The sequence below is a fragment of the Cavia porcellus genome, unplaced genomic scaffold (genome assembly GCF_034190915.1).
Source record: "Cavia porcellus strain 051 isolate PalLab524CR breed Dunkin Hartley unplaced genomic scaffold, mCavPor4.1 scaffold_1, whole genome shotgun sequence".
Classification (NCBI taxonomy): domain Eukaryota; kingdom Metazoa; phylum Chordata; class Mammalia; order Rodentia; family Caviidae; genus Cavia; species Cavia porcellus.
In genome coordinates this window covers 162491142-162510254 of record NW_026947484.1, presented here as the reverse complement: position 1 = coordinate 162510254, position 19113 = coordinate 162491142, and the positions used below count along the sequence as shown (strand labels likewise).

Here is a 19113-nt window from a genome sequence, read left to right as displayed (position 1 = left end):
TCAGGCTGGCCTTGAGCTCACTTTGTAGTCCTGGCTGGTCTGGAACTTGCAAGATCCTCCTGCCTCAGCTTCCCAAGTGCTGGGATTACAGGCATGAGCCACCATGCCTAGCTCGGACTCTTTAGTATAGCTAGTCCAGAAGAAAAGGAGGGTGGGGGAATGGAGATGGCAGTAAAAACACATTTTCTGTTAAAGCTCCCTGCAGTGTTTTAGGTCCAGTGGAGGTTGTACTGTTGTCCTCTGCTGTTTAAACCTGGGTGAGCACTGAGTGAATTTGAGTGTGTTTGAGGCTTACACATGCTGCTGTGAGAGATGAGGGACACAGAAGTGGTTACATGGTTGGAGGAGGTCAGCACTGCTGTCCTCTCCCAAGGGGACAGTCTTGGTGACAAGAGCAGCTAAAATTTACCTAGTTAACAAAATTCTATCATGGGGTAATGTGTTATTAACTTCAACGCACATGTACCTCAGATCTCTAGGCGTTTCCATGCTACACATCTACGTGAGGTTCTTTCATCTGCATCTCCCATTTCCTCTCCTCCTTCCCCACCAGCCACCCTTGGAAACCACTGTCTCTTTCTCTTCTCTGTACAGTCGGCCACTCTCTGTCTCTGCACACACACATGCACACACGGACACACACGCAAGCTCCGCCATGAGTGAGATCACATAGTCGTTTTGTTCTGTGTCTGGTTTACTTCATTGAGCACAATACCTTCCAGGTCTGACCTTGTCTCAGCAAATTGCAAATTCCTCTTTCCAAAAGTGCGTAAGTTATTTTATTGACTGTACATATGCTATATTTTCTTTCTTTTTTTTTTTTTTTGGTGGTATCCAAGACATTTACCTTGAACTACATTCCCAACACTTTTCAAACTTTTTATTTGGAGAGAATGTGTTGGTAAGTTGCCCAAGCTGGACTCAGACTCGCACTCCTCCTCCTCAGCCTCACTTAGTGCTGGGACCTCGGGGCTAAGCCCTGCGCTGGCTGTCCCACGCTCTCTCTGCCCCTTTGCCGGTGAGTGGCCATGGGTGTTATTTACAGGTCTTGGCCGCTGTGAGCAGTGCGAAGTGAATACAGGGATCTCTGCGAGGCGGCGATTCCCTTTGCTCAGAGTGTGTGCCCAGGGGAGGGCTGGCGAGCCACGAGGTCCTCTGCTTTTGACTTCTTCGGGAACTTGTGTAGGTGCTACTTTTTGCTATGGCTGTGCCAGTCTACGTGCCTACCAACAGTGCGTAAGTCTGTTACCTCTGGAAAGATGACCTCTGAAAGTTTTGTTTAAAAAGAAGTTCCAAAAAATAAGGAGGATCACACAGGGTGATCACAGGCCTTTTTTCATTTTTACAAGATCATCTTTATCAAGGTACAAACAACATGAAAAAAATGTACTTTGTAAAATATGATATTCCAAGGCTGGGCATGCTGGTACATGCCTGCAATCCTCCAGGGGCTGAGACAGGAGGTTTGGGTGTAGCCTGGGCTACATAGTGAGTTCAGGGTCAGAGGGAAGAACAAAGTGAGACCCTGTATATATATATATATATATATATATATATATATATATATATATATGTTGGAGATTATGAATAGAATAAAATAAAATAAAATCCCAACACACATGTACACCAGTGAAACCCCCTGTATCTTGGGGCTCCACCAAACCCCAAAATTCCCCCTTGCAACCCCGCCACGCCTCCCTGCTCTGCTCTGCTGCCCCTGGGAAAGCGCTCTCTGCTGCCCGTCCCTCAAGCTAAGTTTTATTTTCCAGACCTTTACATAAACGAGTCGCACAGTGCTGCTCACGCAGGCCTTTGGCCTCCCACTCTCAACATCACGGTTTAGGACCTGTCCGCATTGGTGCCAGGATCTGTAGCTGGTTCCTCCTTGCAGCTGAGTGGCGACCCTTTAGAAGGGTCGTTTATGCATCCACCAGGCACATCTGTGTCGTTCCGACTTTTCCTAGCATGATCTTCCACGGTTGGTAGGATGCCGCTGCCCCCACCTTGCTGCTTCCCTGCCCACCCGCATCAGGTTACCCTGATAGGAGTCCGCGGTGGTGTGACCCCGGGAGGTCAGAAGACAAACTCCTGCCCGCTCCTCCCCACGGGGAAAAATCAGGCAGTGTTTTACCCACAAGATTGTTAGCTGGCCATTTTCAGCCAGGCCCTTTAGCTAATTAAGGAACTGTCTTACTATTGGTTTTATGGAAGTTTTTCTTTTTAAATCAGGGTTGCATGTTGGACTTTGGTAACTGCTTTTTCTGCATCTGTCTTTTATGTGTTTTCCTGACTTTAAGATGCTGATTATTTTGGCTTTATTTGTGGTACTGAGGAGGAGACTGGGGCCCTCACACTGAGGTAGGTTCCCAGTCCTTTTTGATTTTTTATTGTGATTTGGAGTGTCACTGAATCTCTAAGCTACACAGGTTGGGCTCAAAGTTACAACATCCTGCCTCAGCCTCCCAGAGTTCTGGGATTATAGGTGTGCACCACTAAGCCCAAGGTACATCACTGTTTGAGTATTATATTAACCGTATATTTTTAAGATAAACTCCATTTTACCATAATGAATAATCTTCTTCATATACTATTAGAGCTGATTGCTATCATTTCTTCCAGGTTTTTCGCACATATGTTACAGGGACATTGTGGGCAATTTTCCTTTTTTGAGGTGGTTTTTTGTTTTTTGGGTTTTTTTAACATTCTATTTTTAATTTATTTTAAAGAAGGTAAAATTAAATATAACATAACATAACAAAACAGATCGTAAGAAAACAATTTAAGAAACATAGATTTCAAAGCAAGACCATGGGAGATCTTCACTGTCTATCATATTGTCTCTTGTTTTCTTCCAAATAGTTGTCCGTATCTTCATAAATGTGAATGCATACTGAACAAAATAGTACTAAACTGATCAGAACAGGATGATGAAGGCATTTTATGTCATCAAGACCAGACAGTAGGGGAGTCAAGAATGACTGCCATATTGTCTCTCATTCTCTTCAAAATACTTGTCCATATCTTTATGTATGTTGAAATTATGTGAGACTAGACTAATATCACTCTGAACAGTGAATAATAGTATTGCTGAATTTTATATCATGATGCTACTGTATTATCACTAGCTATCTTAGTGTCTCTTTTTCTTCAGAGTATTTGTTCATTACATCATATATTATATAATCTATTCTCGTAAACTGTTTAGAAGTTCTACCCATCCATGAATCTTTACATGTATACCTTTACATGTATACCTTTACATGTATCCTTTCTGTATTATAGGGAAAAACAGATCAAAACAAGACAATAAAATTCCTAGAAAAACATGAAATGAAAAAGACATATAAAGCCACAATACTAGGTGATTACAGTAGTTACTATGATGTCTCTTGTTATTTTCACTAGAATTGTCTATATCATTAAGCATAATATAATTGAACATAGCACTCCATAGCAATATTAAGAAAAACACAACGTTGGAGACATTGTAGGACTTTAAAAGCAGTTAATAATCAAACCAGAATGGGTATCCTGTTGCATCTTGTCATCTTCAGAGTAGTTGCCTCTACTCTTAGACTTGATACTATCAAGCATACCAAATTCGAATAAAATCAGTCAAAATGAAACAGCGATCTAACAAACCAGATTCAAATAAGATCAGTCATAGTAAAACAATGTAAGTAATATAGGGCTTCAGATTAAATTAATAGGAAATCAAGGATAGTTACCGTAGTATATCGTGCTATTTTGGGGACAGCTGTCTGGCCCTCAAATCTAGTACAAGTAGACAGACTGGACCAGAATAAAATCAAACTAAACAGAGCAATAAGACTAACGTGGCTTTTAAATCCTGATACACTATTAACAATGTCCTCTGCCTTCCTTTTTTAGACAGTTCCTCCCCTTTCCCTTTCTCAGGGTGCTTTGTATATTTTGAGTCCCACTAACTCCTTTAGTTTTTAGATTAGGGGGGGCAACCCCTTATCTACCTAAGTGGTGCTGAACTTTTTTTACCCCTGAGCTTGATCTTGAGCTGTATTCCTTTACCTACTAAAGCCTCAAGGTTTTCCTTCCTTATAGCTGAGTAATTCTCCACTGCACAAAAGTGTCATGACTTTCCAACCTGTCTGCAGCTGCTGGACAAGCTGTCCCTATTTCTCTCTGGTTCCCTGTCACATAGAGCATCGTTTTTCTCATCTTTGACTTTCAGTTTATTAACCCTCTTTCAGGTTGAGTATATTTCCTATTCAGAGCATCTGGATGTTCCCTATCTCCTGATCTACTCTGCCTGTGTTTCTTTTTGTTAGTGTATCAAGGCCATCTATGTTAGAGATTATAGCCAACCTTCTCTGCCCCATCTCTGCTATGCTATTTTTCTGCTGGTGGCTGTCTACTTCCTTCTTCATTCCACTGTCTGCCCCATTCATTGAGACTTCTCTGCCACTGTTACTAGAATCCTAGTATTTTTTTCCTCTCTCTAGAATGTCCTTCAGTATTTTTTGTAGGGTTAGATTGGTGGTCACGAACTCCCACAGTTTCTCCATTAATTTTGAGAGACAGTTTTTCAGGGAACATCAGTCTGGGTTGAAGGTTATTTTCTTTCAGGGCTTGGAATGCTTCACTCCAAGCTGTTCTTGGTTTGAAAATCCAATTTGTGTCAAGAAGTCTGTCATGATTTTGATGGGTTTTCCTTTATAGGTGATCTGTTTCTTTTCTCTGACACTTTTAATATTCTGTTCTTGTGATGAATTTCTGGGATCTTGATTATTATATGTCTGGGTGTAGATCTGTTTTGGTTGTAGCTGGCTGGAGTTCTGTATGCTTCATTTATCTGGATATCATTTCCTTTTACTATGCTTGGGAAGTTTTCCTTGATTATTTCTGTAAATAGCCTTTGTAATTCATTTGTGGTTACTCCTGCTTCTTCGCTCACGTTTTTTATTAAGTTATATTTCCTCTTGTCGTCTTCTAGCCTTTGTATTGTTACTTCCTGGTTCCTTGTTATTTTTAAGAGATCTTTTCTTACATGATCACAAATTGCAAATCTATCTTCAAGTTTTGAAAGTCCAACTTTAGTTTCTGTCAAGGCATTTTGCCAGCTTTAAATGGAGTTTTTAATTTCCTGATAATCTCTTTGGATCTGTTTCATGTCTTCTAGATTTTGTTTATATTCTTCATCAGTGGTTTCTTTCCTTTTTCTGGGTTCCTCCATTTTTCTGTGTCTTCTTGAGAGGGGCTTAGAAATTCTTTTATTAATCTTTTGTATTTTGCCTCACTTGAATTAGAATTTCAGTTTTAAGTTCGTCTATGAGATCATGAAGATATTTTTTCTGCTGATGCTGTGGTCGATATTGCATGCTTGCTGCCCTCGATCTCTTCTGTATTTACCTCTCCTGGGCTTATTTTCCCTGGGTCAGTGACTGGAGGCTTTTTCTTGTTTCTTTCTCTTGTCATGTTTCTGGTTTCTTTCAGACAGGTGTGTGGTGGAGGTCTCAGGCCCTCTCCGTATTGACTACAGTTTTCCTGAAGCATGGTGGCTGGGGGCTTGCTGCCTTCTCCAGTTAGCTGTTATCTGAGGTGCACACGGGGACAATGTGGGCTGCCCCTCTTCTCTAAGCCAGTCAACCAGCGAGTGCCTTCAGCACGTTAGTCTGTACCATGCGAATGTCACCGGTTTGCGACCGTTTCATCCCTGGCTGTTGGGTCCTGACCAGGGGCTTGACCCAGCCCAAGCAGGTCCCACCAGTCCTCTTTGGGCCATCAGTGGCCGGCTGACCCTGCTGTGATTCCAGGTTCAGGCCCATCCTGTCCATCTCTAATATATCATCCAGCCGGTAACCAACCCCCACCAACCCTGTGGGACCCAGTTGCAACTCTCCACGTTGGTTCTGCTCTCTGTTGCACCGCATCCTCCTGCCAAGGGCCCTGGGCTCACCAGCTCCCAATTTCGGAGGCCTCAACTTCAGTGAGATCATGAGTCACCTGACTCCGGGACGTGCCCAGCACAGCATGGGACCCACCCCAGTGAGCGAGTCTGGTTCCAGCCTTTCATCCACGTTTTTTGTTCCTTTCTTTTTTTTCTTTCTCCTTTCCCTCAGTTTCTTCCTGGTCTCCTTTCGGCTGGTCTTCTCCATGGTGCTAAATTCTAGCGTCTGAGTTGTTTTTCTCAGAGAGGCTCTCAATCCTCCTACCTATCTAGCCATGGTCTTTAGACCCTCTTTTCTGGAGCTTGTTTTCAAGTTTGCTATCAGAGACACCCTGACTTTTTACACTGAGTTGTGAAGTGTTCTCTAATCCTCAGTGTTCTGAAAGGATGATATGAGAGGTGTGATTTCTTTAAATTTTGGCAGGCAGGTATTCTCTTTGTGTGTGGGTAGGAATGGTTTAAACTTTAAACTTTAAATTCTGTAACATATACAAGCCTATTTGTGTTTTTTCCTCAATTTTTTCAATGAATTTTATTGGTGCACTCCTGAGCTACACAATGATCACCTTTATCACAGGGAATTTTACCTGTGCATAATATCCCTTGATTCCTCATGTTTGTAGCACTCAGGGATCACAGTCCTGTGGTTAGTTGGTGCAGGTCTGTCGATTCTTTTTTCGTTCCCTTCGTCTTCCCTCCCTCCATCTCTTTATGGTTTTCCCATTTGCAAAAGGTCTCTCTCTCCTTACTATTATCTGTCACTAGTTTTGCTCTGTATTTATATTTTATTTTCTCATATAAAAGAAACCATGCAATATTTAAGCTTGTGTGTCTGTTTTATTGCCCTTAACCTTAAAGGTACATCCATTTTCCATTTTATATAAATTTCAAATTTCCAGCACTAAAGTCACTCAGACTACCGGCTTTCCTCTTCTTAATAGTGTGCCTTTAGAAGCCAGTCCAGGACGTCCCCTCTCATTATTAATACTGGTGACTCTCGCATGTGTATTCCCTGTCTCTATCTCTGTCTCTCTGTCTCTGTCTGTCTCTGTGTCTGTCTGTCTGTCTGTCTCTCACATATCTCAAAACCTGACTGGAAGTCTCTGAATTTTATTGATCACTTGAAGAACCTGTTTTGGCTTTAAACTTGAGTAGGAGTTTATGAATTTTATTGACTAAAGAATTTGTTTAGCTTTATTGACATTTCTATCAATAAACTTTTCTGACTTATTTCCATTCTGTATTTTATCTTTGTTTTTCTTTCTTCCCTTTTGGGGTTCATCTGCTTTTATTAAGTTAGACATTAACATTGTTTATTTTCTTATTATCTGGTAAAGACTTTTTGCGCTACAGATTTCCTTATAAATACTGATTTCCCAGCATCTCACAAACTTTGATACATCGTGTTTTCATTTTTATTCAGTTCAGAACACTTTAAACATCCCTTTTGATTTTGGCTCTGACCCATGAATTCTTTAGAATACGTTTAGTTTCTGAATAACTGGACCTTCATCGGGGATCTTTGTATAGTTGATTACTAACTTAATTACACTCTGGTCAGAGAATAAAGTTGGAAAGACTTGGGCCTTTGAGAAACATATTAAGCCTTGATTTAGAGCTGAGAATATTACCCGTCTTGGTAAAGGTCTGCATACACTTAGAAAAAAATGTGTATTTGGTTATTATTAAGTGTGTGTTCTGTCAATTAGGCCAGACTGAAATGTTCAAATTTCTCTTCTCTCCATGGAGTTTCTGTTTGTTCTATCAGTCATTGAAGCTATCACTGTAAATGTTTTTATTTGTCCTTATCAGTTTCTGCCTCATGTATTTTGGAACTCTTACTAGGCATACAAGCATTTAGAACAGTTACATCTTCTAGTATATAAATTGACTCCTGTGTATTATGAAGTGATTCTCCTTATTCTTGGTAATATTTTGGGCTCTGAAATCTGCTGACAAACACGCTATAAATAGAGCCACTCTTGATTTCCTTTGATTAGTGCCGTCCTGATAGATGATTCCCCACCCTTTCCCTTTAACCTACTTGTGTTTTACACATTTACAGTAGTCTATTAAAAGCAGCATTGGAGTCAGAGCATACGTTTTATCCATCTTGAAAATAACTGCTTTTTTGATGGTATGAACAGCTATTTTGAAGAAAACAAGACATTAAAATAGCTAGTGGTGATTTAATATCATCGCGAATTGAAGCCCCACCAAGCTTTTGTTCTTCTGTCTCCATCAGTTTTATGATGTTGTATCTTATTGGATTTTACTATATGTGATAGTATAAACAAAAATTTTTATAGACACGGAGATAATATAGTAACCATTGTTCATTTTCTGTTAGTTGGTTCTGAATACCCTGTAATACTTTCATCCTCTTGAATGGTTTTATACTGTCCTGATATGTTTGATGCTATAGTATATGAAGTTATACTCAAATATTTCAAGGAAAGAGACACTATGGTAACTACTATTAAGTTGGGTTATCTTGTGGTGAAACACTATGTTGCTTAAATTGTTTTGTTCTGACCTGTATTGTTATATCCTCTTTTGTCTTAATTTAAAAAAAAAGAAAGAAAGAAAGAAATGGGACTGTCTTAGTTACTTTTTACTCATCGCTGAGACAAAATACCTGAAGCCCAAAATTGGGAAAGGAAAGGTTTATTTCTTACAGTTTTTGGAGGTTTCAGTCCACACTCAGTTGGCTCCAAGGCAGGCTGCATGGCTGGGCTGCAGTTCATGGTGGCTGCAAACAACAAGAAGGAACCAGCAAAGAGCAAGACACACCTTCTTCCTGCCATTACATCACATCCCGAATCCACTCCTATGTGGGTGGAGCACTGACACCGTCAATCCAAGCACTGGACAATGAACCATCACAAATGCACAATACAAATGCATGAGTCCTGGGGGCCACTGACATAAACCATGACAGAGACACCCTCAAAAAGGAAAATAACTGCCTTTTAATTATTGTGTTTAGTCCATTTACATTTAAAGAGATTCTTGCCACTGCCAGTCTTGACATCAATAAAAACAAGTTCCTTTCTTCCTCCCTAAGACTAGCAGAGAAAAATGAGCTCATGTAATCCACATGCTACCACTTGGCCCAACAGTGCTGTTATTTATCGCACCTGTCCTGTTAAAAGGAAAAGCTTTAGACAAATTAAATTTAACAGCATTATCCCATTGAAAATCCTCAGCACCAGAGAGCTCCTGAGAGCTTCCTTGTGCCCTAGGGGCAGACAGCATGGAGCAAAGGGAGGAATGGTGGCTCGATTGAGTAGAACTGTGCATCTTACTGAGGCCAGCCTGAGAGTCCCCGGGTAGCAATCACAAAAGGACACTCTTACAGTTAGACCTCCCCTGTGTACTGAAGTGGATGGCAGGTCACTGCATAAGGGTTCAAAGTATGGAAGCCAACTCAGGCCAGATTTAGTTTCAGTGAACAGTTCTTGATATCTTCTTGTCTCTTTCTCTGCACTGTTTTTGGATAATTGTTTCATGCCTCCATTTTCTTTCTTTTATTTGCTTACTTAACTCTTTGTTTAAACAATTTTAGTGTTTACTTTAGGATTTATAGTGTATGTCTTAATTGCGGGTTACCTGCAAGGGATTTTAATGAGAGGGACCCAGATTTACAGCTGCTGTAATTTCTCTTTTGTCTGGAGAGTTTTCTTTAACATTTCTTGGATTTCAGCTTTGCCGGTGATGAGATCTTTCAACTTTCATAGCCCTGAGGGAAGCCTTCTTGGCTATTTTTGTTTGTGGGCTGTTGCTTTGGATATAGGTCTACAGTTTGCTGATTTACAGTGTAGAAGATGAGGATGGAGACAGAGCGACCATCCTGTGGGGGTGAAGTCCGCAGGAGGGAGGGACGCAGGATTCTGAGACAGACAGGCCACAGTAGAATTCCGGAAGTCAATCTGGAGTACAAGAAGGAAGAACAGATATCTGTAGATGAGTCATTTGCAATGTACCCAATCCCAGACGAGGTTTCAATCCAGGACCCACCGCTATACAGCTGGTGGAGTGGCTGTCAGTGGGTTCCTCAAGCTCTTAGAACTGCAGTCTTCATGTTCATAAAACAAGCTTCTTCCTTCCCCCAGAAGTGATTAGCATGGAGAAATGAGATCTTGGCCTGACACTGACCTGCTGTGTGCGCTCAGTACCACCCAGGAAAAGAGGCGTCACTCCCAAGCCTTATCGCCTATGTGAAGAAGAAAAAGTTCTGGGATCTCAGCTTCTCACCTATACTGTCTCTTCTCTCCCTCTCCTCCCCCTCCATCTCCCTCCAGAAGAGCACGTATGAAACCCAAGTGTCCGGCCATCCGCCTGTGTGATGCTCACCACTGGTAACATTTGGCAGCCAGATGTTAACTGACGTCAGCATGATTGAGTGCTAGTCTGCCAGAGGCTGAGGCATTGATTTCCAATTTCATGGTTATTATTTGCATTACCACTGCTCCCCCTGTCCTTGTGCTTCAGCCACAAAGGAGAGAGATGGCCAATTCATCCTCAAGCGAATATAAATTATATTTTAGGTACAAAATTCTAAAAATGCTAAGTGCTGGCACTGACAAATCCGGGACTGGAAATGCATCCCCGATGAAGAGCAACACCTGCTGAAAGCTAATGACTTAGGAAATTTGATCTGAAAACCAGTCTCATTTTCCAGAATCAGTTCAGAGTAATAACCACAATAAAATATTTCAAACCTGTGACATGTTTACATCAACTGATATTTTAAATTTGAGTTTCCTTAGAATTGGTGTGGGAGTTGGCCCAAAGTTAGAAAATAAATAATTCTCTCTCCAGAGAAAGAGATGTTTATCATTTTCTCCTCCTCCTCCCCCTCCTCCCCTCCTCCTTCTCCCCCTCCTCTTCCTCCTCCTCCTTCTCCTTTTTGTTTTTCTCTGTGGTGCTGGGGACTGAACCCAGGGCTTTGTCCATGCCAGGCAAACACTAGAACCCTGAGCTACACCCCCAGATGTTGAAGAAACCCTTTACAAACAGGAAGAAGCAGGTCTTCTCTGAACCCCTGACACTGGTGGTGGTGGTGTTTAGTAAACCCACACAGTCTCTTACATTTGTGTTAATCCGATGAACAGACATTTGTTAGAACTAGCAGCGTGGCCCAGGCAAGTGCTAGGCACCAGGAGGGCAACAGATGGCCCTCAGGGAGCTTACAGTCTAATAAGAAAGGAAGACAATCTTTAAAAGGATGCATAAATGTAGCAAAAATCAGGAGTAGGTACTCCAAAGAGGAGTGACCTATTAAATAGTGGGAGAAGCATTTTTTTAAATAAGGCACTTCTCCAGCTTTTAAAGAATGGTCAGGCGGCCATGCAAACAGCAGAAGAGAAAACAAGCAGAGAAGTGAGCCTTTATCCATCCCTTAAACAGATGTTCACAGCTCGTCTATATAAGCTGGATGTGTCAGAAATGAGAGAAAGATCGTCAGCAAACGGAGCACACACATGCAGGGCAAGGATGATGCCACATTTCTGAAAGCTGTGTCCAGGCCGAGGCACCCTGAGCAGAGGATGGGGTGGCCCGGGAGGAGCCTTGAGATTTGCAATCCGTGGAAAGGAGCTTGGATTTTACTCGAAGTGCAGCATCAGGCTCTCATGATGTTTTTGTTTAAAGACTGATCTCGCTGTCATGGGAGAGGGTTTGCAGGACAGGCTGTGGGGCGAGCAGAGGCAGAGAGATCCCCGGGGCCCTTCATATCCTGATGGAAATCCGAGTGCTCTGAAGCCATGGGGGCTGCTGGGAAGTATGGTTCCCCTGTAGGATGGACAGCAGGCATTGGCCCACAGGAAAGAGAAAGACAGTCAAATTCCAGATGGTTCTTTTCGGTGTGACAAGCTACCTCAACTCAAGACAGAAAATGGATGGGTAATGGGTCAGTATGTGAGCAGGTACAGGAAAAAGAGGAGAGAAGAGAGCAGCTGCAGTTCAAATAACCTTGCACTTCCTGGCCCAAGTCACAAAGAGTGGAACCCATCCAAATCCGGAATTCACTATCTCCGGGGCTGACGTGTTCCCCCATCACTGAGGTATACAGACAGAGGCTAACTGACCATTTCTCTGCAATATTTCAGGTGCTGGCCGCCAGCTCCTGTCTAGAAATGACTTCCAGATGGCATGTGACAATTTACAAAGGCAATAATTTCTTAAAGCTATCCCCAGTTGAGAAAGAGCCTGGTTCTCCCAGATTCATCTCATTTCCCTAATTGCCTGTGAGCTCCGGAATGCTGGCACCGTTACTTCCCTAAAATATTTTATTTAATTAATTGATCTCGTTATTGGCAAGCCTACCTGACTTATAAAATGGAGTACTTGTATCTTGTTAGGAGAGCATTTGAATATCTCTTACTACTTCTTTTAAAAAGTAGAGAATATAGTCTGAAACCTGTTGATCTAGTAGGGTGATCTGTGTACCCAGAAATGCCTACTGGGTACACAGAAGGTCCTTCCCCCACCCTTTGTAAGATCTTCTTGAAAAGTGTTTCCCCTCACAAACACTGTGTCCTTCCAGGGGACCTCATCTTTACTAAGATGAATGCAGAACGTGACTGACGTAAGTTGTCACGTTCCTTAGCAGATTTTAATGAATGAACGTTGGACCGTCAGCCTGTGAAATTTCAACCATAATTGGAAACAGAAAGAAACTTGCTCTCACATTATAACATTCTTATTTCTGAACACATTTAAAAAAAAAAAAAAAACCTGGAAATAGATAAGACATTTTGTAAATTTGCCAGCGGTGGGAAATGGTCCTGTAATTAGGAGGCAGGATTGTTTGTGTCGGTCTTATTTGTCTTGGGCGTTAAACTGTATGACATGGAACTAACACAATGTGACTGTATTAAGGCTTGTAAAAAAATATGCTCCTGAGCATTTGAAATGAAACTTTAAAGACGGCCTCTCTCCTACAGCCTCATAGGGAATCAGGGGTTGGCGCTACTTTTCCAGTTCTCTGTTTCTTTGGTGAACTGTGTCCAGCCCCAGGAAAAGATTCCAAGTGGCAGCTGCAACAGTTTGCAAGCAGAGTTCTCAGAAGCAGGATGCTTTGTGCCAGAGCACCGGAGAGGGATCTCTGTGGCCTGCTCTTCTCGGCCTCACCCACGCCCCACGGTGCGGTCCTGGCCGTCTCCTCTGGTGAGCATCCTGCGGAAGACTCGGTACACACAGCCAAACCTGGTCCTTGTTCCTGAGGTAACCTTGAGAGACGACAAGAGCAGGGCACAGGGAGTGATCCTGTGTCTCCGCTCGACTCACGGCTCTCACCGGAGCAGCCGCCAGTGCCAGCTGTGATAGACACCAGGGCTTCCTGGGACACCTCGGTCCCAAGCCACGTCCTCTGTTTACTTAGCAGACATCGATTCAGTGCCCACTGCTTGGCCAACATGGTCTTGTGCACTGGGCTGAAATATATTAAGTAAACCTATAAAAAGGTAAACTAGATGAAACCATGCCTTTAGAAACACTACCCTCTGAGGGAAGCCTAGAAAACTGACCATGTTCTGAACCAGTGTCATGTGACAGACCTACGTAGCCACCCAGGTACTTAAACACCTAGACACTAGCATAGGTGTGGCCATATTGTGACTGTAATATCTCTAATTATTATTTTAGTTGCTCATGTATACTTAATAAGGTGCATCTTCATGTATGGATATTTACTAATATATAAAAATGTGTATACTTATATAGACCTACATATAACAACAACTAGAACGATATACTATTGCACAACAACTAACTCGGCTCAGAAGAAGCTCAAGCATAGGGAAAATGGAGTCACCCGCTTGACCCAGTAATCGGCACAAAATCCCAAGTATCATCTGAGCAGTTCTTTGGCAAAACAGGTGTAGAGGAGGAGGCAGCCCCTACATGACTTTTGTCGGATCCCAACTCGGGTGACCTCACCGAGGACGCCAGGCTTGCGCCCTGGGGGAGGGCAGTGGACAGCCCCGGAGCTCTCCTGGGTGGACCTGCTGACCACCCAGACTGCAGCAGCGGTCTCCTCCGTGTCAGTCCCTGCTGCACTCTGGAGTTTACTTTTCTTCCTCCTTGGCCTTCACCGTGAGCTGGATCTCTGTTACCCGGCCCGACTTTGGCTCGGGACCCTTCTGTCTCACACATTGTTATTTTCTCAGGCTTTGTGCCTGGTGGGTACCCAGTAAGATTTTAAAAAGACAAGTGAGAGATCACCACTGTTAACTCAGAACCACACTTGAGCACAAATCTTTTCAACTCTCAAAAGGCCCATGCAAGGCCCCAACTTCAAGGCCCTCAGAGAGCTCCTACCCCACGCTTTGTCCCCACAGAGAAATACTGAGGGGCGAGGGGCAGGGCTCAGGGGTCTCCATTTCCTTTCAGTTTGTCCCTCCCGGAGCAGGCACACACAGACCCCAGGAGCCCAGAGCTCTGCAGCCGGGCACTGCCTCTGGTGAAGCCTTTCTGGAGAGAGCAGCTTGGGGTTTTGTTGCCACGAATGTAATTTTCAAAACCCCTGGGAAGGACAGAAAGCAGTGGGGAGCTGCTTGGGGAATTCAGGTGGGTTGCACATCAGAGGTCTCCTTTCTGGACAGGGAAGGGGGCCAGAGACCTTGGGACCAGGTTCTTGGATGGAATTGCAAGGCTTCGCTATAGCTGTGACCGTAGGAGGGCTCTCTTCCTGCTAGCCACCATTCTTCGGGCTTCGGTCCTTTGTTAGAAATCAGGACTGGCTGCTGTCAGTCCTATAAATGTCAGCCACTGTGGGTGGAGGCCCATGTCTCCAGCCAGCTGGCCCTTCTGGGGGAGCCAGGTAGCACCTTGCGGGGTGACCGTGGTAAGTGCGTTAATACCTGGCTAAACAGCAATTTCTTCTCACCAGAATAACCAAGCATTTGAAGGTGTTCACTTCTAAGTCTGATCAAGGGGAATCTTCTAACAGGACATTAAAGAAACAGCATCCGCCAGCACTCCCACCGCACATGCAGTCTGCACACAAACGTACAGCTTAGGACACACAAAACAGTTCTCGTCGGCAAAGCATCCTGGCATGGCGTTGCTAGGATGCTGCAGGGAAGACAAGGACATGGATGTGAAAGGCTAGAAGACCACCGTGCCTTCCCTGAGGAGCTGGTCTGTGGTCTGGGCCTGCAGGAGGTTTTAAGCCCAATGGAACTTTGTGGCAGGTAGCAGGCTGAAACTGAAACCCTGTGTTCATTCGGGAGGTGTTTGTGTGTGCCTTTCTGCTTGAGACTCAGTGCCAGGGTCAAGAAATATAAAAATGCAAAGCTTAGTTCCTGCCTCAAAGACGTCATAGTCTGATGGAGAAGGAGAGAGAGCTACACAGAGAAACCCAGCACATCGCGTCAGATTCCGGATCCAGAAAGGATCTCGGGGACACACGGGAAGGACTGGGCCAGACGGCAGGGTTTAATAAAAAGAGCTCGCACGCTAAGATTTCTCAAACAAAGCCTCTGCTGGGGCCTCTGCTTTCTCCTTTTTGAAACTGAGCCAGGAGAATTGGCTCGCCCGAGCTGTCGTGAGGATTCAGCGATGCCGAAGATACCCAGAGACTCATTCAGGGAAAGCAGGCAAGCTGGAGACAGCAGAGCTCTCTCTCCCCAAAGGCAAGAAGCAGTGCTGCTGGGCTCCAGAGTTTAAACTTCTTTTGTGGAGTCTGCAGTCCCTTCAGGGAGCCCATTTGTCAGGACGAGATGGAGAGACTTGCCTGGAGAATGCTGAACAGAGATGGAAAATGCCCACTGGTTCATGAGAAATGATCTCTTTCTGGGAGAGAGCACCACAAGCCCTTCTTCCAGAAACTGGGGTGTGGAGGTGATTGGGGGTCAGGAAGCAACCATTTTGGGACAATTTCAGGCAACTGTGTAACTGCCTGGCTCCACTAGAGTTCTTGCAAGTAAAGCATCTCTTGGTTTAATCAGGGGTGTCCTGTGCTCCTTGGGGTTCAGTTCTTAGCCCTCACTTCCCCTTGCAGGCTCCTAAAGAAGGCCGAGTCCTGTCTCTGGGCAGCCCCAGGGCTGGGATGGAGGCTGGGAGCCCCGAAGACACAGTCTTCTGCCACCTGCTGGTTTTTCCTGTCACCACCCAGCCCCAGCTCCCAGACAGTGGAGGCCACCAGGGGGTGTGGGGCAGAGGACACCCCAATTTGTTTATAAAAACACAAGGAGATGAGGGGAGAGCAAAGAGAAGCTGCAGAAGCGCGCTGGACCTGTCAGGGCCAGTGCATCCATGTGGCCGATGCAGCTGGTGAGGTTTCTGTGCAGGTCTATTGTGCTCAGGGAAAACACAGCTATGCTGAAAAAAAAGAAAAACAAGAATTTAATTTTGAATCACATGATTCATCAAAGAAACTGAAGCCACCTCTTGACAGACTTGTGCAAAGAACACGGGAGAAATCTGCATCCCAGCTTCAGAGAGAAACATGCAGAGTACCTAACAGCTTCTCGACTTGGTTCAGAGGACCTCTGGAAGATGCACTGCTCATGGGGCTCTGGTGCAGATGCCTGCAATAAAAAATGAACAGTATGTATTTCCCAAGGGTAACGGCCTCATGGGAAGCAGCTCAATAAATGGAGAACTGGACTGAAAAACACACGTGCTGTGATAAAGTACGGTCAGCCCATTGTTGGGCTGGGATTGGTCAACCACAGAGAGAAATCGTGAGAAAGTGCTGTGTCCGTGTGGAACTTGCAGAGGCACTGTCACAGCAAGGTTCTCCATGGACCACTGAGCACCAACCGTCCACCTAGCACTGATGTTGTGAGAGGCACTGACAGCAATCTGGAGGGGCACTGGCTGTCCGGGGGTGCTGGCTGTTCATTACTTCAGGTGAGGGGCTTGAGCACCCTTGGATGTGGATATCACAGGGGGTCACAGAGCCAGCTCCTGTATGCTCTGCAGGACCAGATCTGTGGTGAGGGGACCAGGGCTGCGTGCGTGTGTGAGCACCTGCAGATACTCGGGGCTCCCATGTCCCTGGAGAAGGTGGCCCAAGTCAAGTGGAGAAGCCAGGGTCTTGTTGGAGACAGCGATGGGAAGGGCGCTCCAGCTCCAGGGACCCTCCTGGCTCACCTCTGCCATCACCTGCCACCCCTCCCCCAGGAGCGGTGAGATGGGAGGTCTAGATGATAAGCCAGGCACTCACCATGGAGGGTCAGCCGGGGTAGGCAGGTCCAGGGGAGCAGAGACCTGCAGACTACAAATCAGGACCCTGGGGAAGGGCCGCTGGTCCCAGAAGAAAGGCCACAGCCCATGCTGTGCCTGTTCCCATGCTGGATATGAGCACCTGCTCCAGGCGGGTGGATGCTGTGGGAGACCCAGATATACGGTAAATGTTTGTAAAAAAAATTATGAATTAGTGAAAGAAACATTGCCGTTAATCTTTGCCCCAACTCTGCCTCCTTGATTCAAGCACACTTTCCCCTTCGTTTTTGCCACTTTCTGAAGCAACTCTGAAAGATCTCTTCTGCGAACACTTTTATGAGGTGTGATCAAAAATCCGTTGACTTCTGCTGCCAAGCCTCGTTCCCTGGAAAGCCAGGTCCTAAGATACGAGTTGGCTCTCCCTCCTTAGTCACTGGATCTGGCTCTGGGAGACTCCTGGCTCCTCCCCCTAACTCAAAGTGACCAGGAAAGGGAAACGTTTTGAATTGGTTCAGAAATCCAGGCAGCTAGGACAGGGCAACTGAAGACCCTCAGGAGAGAGGACTGAAGAACTGCCTCAGAAAGTGGCCTAAGTGACAAGGAAAGCGTACTGAAGGGAAGGGAGTGTTTCGAGGGCATTAATGAAAAAGCATCTTTTAGTGGCAAAATGTTTTTAAAAGTTAAGCACTCACCTTAGTTCTCCCTTACACCGCCTGTGTCCTCAGCAAAGCCTCTAATTCTCCCCCTCTTGCTCTCTGAAATTTCCTCATGAGGTCTGCTGAGCTCTGAAGTGACCGTTAAAAAAAAAAAAAAAAAAAAATGGAGCCCAAGAAAAGTGGCAGTTCTAGAAACAGCAGTTATGGTAAAGTCCTGTGGGGAAAAAAATCAGGATCCAAAAACTCACAGGGAGGGGAAAAACTTCAGCTGGAAGAACTCTAAACTGGGAGTGCTGGTGCTATGCTTTTCCCTCTCTTCCAAGTTTTATGCAGCATTTTCTATTACTTCCCCTAGTGGCTTTTCAATCCCAAAAAGCCCAGTGGTCAAAACGGACGCCCTGACCAAGGCAGAGGCTAGAGTCACCCCAAGTCAGTAATGACCCGATTTGTGTGTGTGCTCCTGCTGTGGTGACCCACGTGCCCGCCTCACTGTGGTCCAGCTGTGTAGGACATTCATGTGGCTGGTCAGTCTGCCCCAGGCCTCTGCCCTCACCCTGTATCTGTGTGATGCATTGTGATGACGGCCCACTAATTCTGCTGTGACAGGGGCTGGTGTCTGGTTGGTGATTCATGTTTGTTCCAGAGTTGCGCATCTGTGTTGGCTGCTTTGAAACGGCGCCCCAGGGAATATGAAAGGCCATTTGTCTCACTAAGATGGCTTCTTTGCACCAGGGAATTCTTCCCCGGGTTCCTCTAAATTCTAGCAAGCCTCCTTTGAGAGTAGACAGGCTCAGGAACCAGACATCCCACCCAAAGAGAGATGGCATGGAGGGAGTTTGGGTGTGGGGGTCCGAGCCTGGCCGCTGCACTCACCCAGCAGGGAAGACCTTCTGGATGCTAAGGGCATGAGGAGCGGGGTGCCCTGGGGCACTCACGGCCGGGAAAGTGCTCTGTGGGCTTTGCCTCTGCCCAGCAGAGTGGGAGAGAGGGCGGAGTGAGCCATGGTGGAAGCCAGCCTGGAGAAAGTTCTGAGCGCAAGACAGGCTCCCCAGCTTGGCATCACTTCTGAGCCTCTGACATAGGTGCACACAGCAGTGGCATTCACAGCCTTCATGACTGGTTCTCGCATGAGCACTGACCAGGGAAATGGAGCCAGGCCACAGGCTAGGGTGGGAGCTCCCCAGCAGCCCTGCTTGCCAACCCTTTGGCTGCTGGATTGCCACGATGTCCATCATATCCCGGGGCTGGGACAGTGGCTGGATGTTCACTTCCAGTTGTCTCAACACCCAGTAGGCTATGTAGGTGCCTAACAGAGGAGCTTCAGGGTGACACACATGCACTCCAGAGCTTGTG

At 45.2% G+C, this 19113-nt stretch overlaps 1 protein-coding gene and 1 long non-coding RNA gene across 6 annotated transcripts in view; one reads left to right on the top strand and one right to left on the bottom strand.

Annotated features, from left to right (window-relative positions):
• Pde4b (phosphodiesterase 4B) overlaps positions 1 to 19113 on the top strand; it is a 526060-nt gene that overhangs the window by 390104 nt on the left and 116843 nt on the right. The window lies entirely within an intron of this gene.
• Positions 15348 to 18272, bottom strand: LOC111754252 (uncharacterized). The gene is made up of 4 exons (XR_002788947.2): positions 17797 to 18272; positions 17106 to 17266; positions 16394 to 16464; positions 15348 to 16255 (listed from the first exon to the last, which is right to left on the bottom strand). It is a non-coding gene; the product is annotated as an uncharacterized LOC111754252 (long non-coding RNA).